The sequence below is a fragment of the Vombatus ursinus genome, unplaced genomic scaffold, assembly GCF_900497805.2.
Source record: "Vombatus ursinus unplaced genomic scaffold, bare-nosed wombat genome assembly UNPS02014810.1, whole genome shotgun sequence".
NCBI classification, from domain to species: domain Eukaryota; kingdom Metazoa; phylum Chordata; class Mammalia; order Diprotodontia; family Vombatidae; genus Vombatus; species Vombatus ursinus.
The window spans coordinates 23,537,089-23,539,711 of NW_020954588.1; the positions used below are offsets into that span (position 1 = coordinate 23,537,089).

Below are 2,623 nucleotides of genomic sequence, written 5' to 3' on the forward strand. Positions count from 1 at the left end.
TAGGTTGTGATCTTGTGAACTTCCAAAGGTAAAGAGATCTGGAATATCCATTAAAGCTAAGAGGGAAGTCAAATCAGCCAGCAATTTTTAAATATTTCATGTGATAGACAATATACTGTGGAAACAAATGGAAGCAAAAAGAAAGACACCTCCACCCTCAAGTATCTTACATTCTAATGGTAGAAAACAACACATAATAGGGATCTGAGAATCAGGGAGCTGGGAATGGGCAGGAAGAGAAAATTTCCTTTTGGAGTACTGTGGGAAAGACCAGAGAGTCAGAAGTCAACATTGGAAAGGAATGAAGGATGACCAGCTCAGGCCCCTTCTCAAAGTGCAGGTTGGAGGAGGAGTTCACCAATTGAAGAAAGGGGCTGCAGGCTGGGGGATGTTTTAGGGTCTTGGAGGGAACTGTCAAGGTGGCAAAGCAGGTGTACCATGAGAGTCAGGAGCAAATACAGGAGAGGAATAACAGTGTCCCCAGAGCAGCCGAGGTTGACTTCAGGGTGTTCATTGGAAATGGAATGACACACCAAGGAAAGATGACTTCAGAACTTTGTAAGTTATATGTAAGGCACACTTCATAAGGATTTCATGAAGAGATGAAAGGACTTCAAGTAACTAGGAGCTGTGAATTTAACCTTTGGCCTCATGTGTTCTTTGGCCACAGTCCCTGGAGACCTTGTGTGTTTGTGAGGGGAGAGTGCATTCTTACTTTGGTGGGATGTTTCTATAACAGGTCTTTTTATATCTTCTTATTAAATACCCTTACTAAAAGCTATTTAATTCTGCCTGAAAATTACTGGGGTAACTTTTTTTTTTAATAAGAGAAAAGCATCTTTATCTAGACCTGCTGCATTGAATTACCTTTTCAGTTTTACCATAAACCCTGAGAGGAACAACTCACATGTATTACTGAACCAGTGATCAAATCATCCCCCTCAGGACATAGAGTGGCTCAGTTAATAATATTTTAAGGTTCAGAATGTCTGCAGAATCTATTGTTATTGCTACCTCTAAATTGTCTCCACATTCAAATCTCAAAAAATCTACCACAGACACACCCTGGGGCTTTACGTACTGTCCCATGTGATGCTAGGATCCAGCAAATAGGGTTGGGCAAGCATCTTTGTTTCCTCTTCTCCACCAGGCTCATCTTCCATTGAGCCTACAGACAAAGGAACCATTCCCACAACATGCTGAACAAGTTGTCTGTCAAGGTCTTCAAGATTCGATTTCTTTTCAGATGTCTGGCAGATGACTAGTGCACCATATTTTCCAAGCACCACATGACTGAGAGAGGGACTGTGCCCTGCTCCAAGTACATGGAAAGCAATGTAGAAGCCCTCTGGTGCAGTCACCCACACAGCTCGCTTAAGAGTCAAATTTTCTCCCAGTTTGCCAATAAATAATGTCAACTGGTCCTTGAGAGAGTCTTCTCTGTTAGGTCCAGCTCTAAGATGGGAGAGCTCAGCTGTCTCTAAAAAAGCCTTGCCATATGTGGAGAGCTGTTCCCTCAGACTCTGACAGTGCAGCATGGTTCCAAGGGCCACCTGCTGGACCAGTTGTTGAAATTTTAAATTTCTAGAAACAAAATCTGTCTCACAGTTCACCTCCACCATTACAGCTGAATTCCGTTCCATAACAATCCAATTAGCCCTCCCTTGGTCTTCCTTTCCTGAAGTTTAGTAGTTTTGCTCTATCCTTCCTTCTGGGCCTGCTTGTGTAGCCAAGGTTCTGCCTGGGCTAGATTGCCACCACAAGTTTCCAGTGCTTTCTTGTAGTTGGTGAAGGAGTAACTGGTCTTCCACCTCAGCTTCTTTTGGTGTTCCTTGCTGGACAAAGCCTTGGGCCCCACGATTCCCATGTGGAAGGGGCGGGACCCCAGGAGTACCAGCCAGCTAGGGTACCCCAAGTGCTGAAAAAGGTGCAGTGACTGAAAGGACATGATTCTTTTCAGGCCCTGGCAGCAGCAACTCATTTACCCCAGAGGGCATGCAGGCAAAAGAAGTGGGGATAACTCTTATTGGGGGCAAAGGAATGTCAGCACTAGAGACCCCTAGTCCTTCAGAGTTACTTCTAAAATGGGTCAGCCATCCTCTGCAAATTTAGCCTGCCAGTGGGACTTGGAGTTGGGTTATGAATTGGATTTTTGTTGAATTGTTTTTCAGTCATGTCTGACTCTCTGTGACCCCATTTGGGGTTTCCTTGGCAAAGATACTGGAGTGGTTTGCCATTTCCTTCTCCAGCTGATTTTACAAGTGAGGAAACTGAGGCAAACAGGGTTAAGTGACTTGCCTAGGGGCACACAGCTAGTGTCTGAAGATCTGAACTCAGGTCTTTTTTACTCCTGGCCCAAATGCTCTATCCATTGTACCACCCTAGCTGCCCATATGAATTAGATAGAGAGATACAAACATCTCTTTCTTCCCTCTCAAATTTACCTCCCCTTCCCCTTCAACTGCTTCCTTCTCTTCTGTTCAGGAATCCCCTATTTAAAATCAACAACGCCCCCTCCTTTGACTTTAATATACTCTAAAATTCCCATTCTACTTTTCTTCTTTCTTTCACTACTACCTTTCTTTTTAAAAATAAAGCTCACTCATATGTAATGTTTTTATAT

The 2,623-nt window shown here is 43.6% G+C and overlaps 1 pseudogene; it reads right to left on the bottom strand.

Moving 5' to 3' along the window:
• Positions 1-927: 927 nt before the first annotated feature.
• On the bottom strand, positions 928-1,981 carry LOC114052967 (annotated as a pseudogene).
• Between the last annotated feature and the right edge of the window lie 642 nt (positions 1,982-2,623).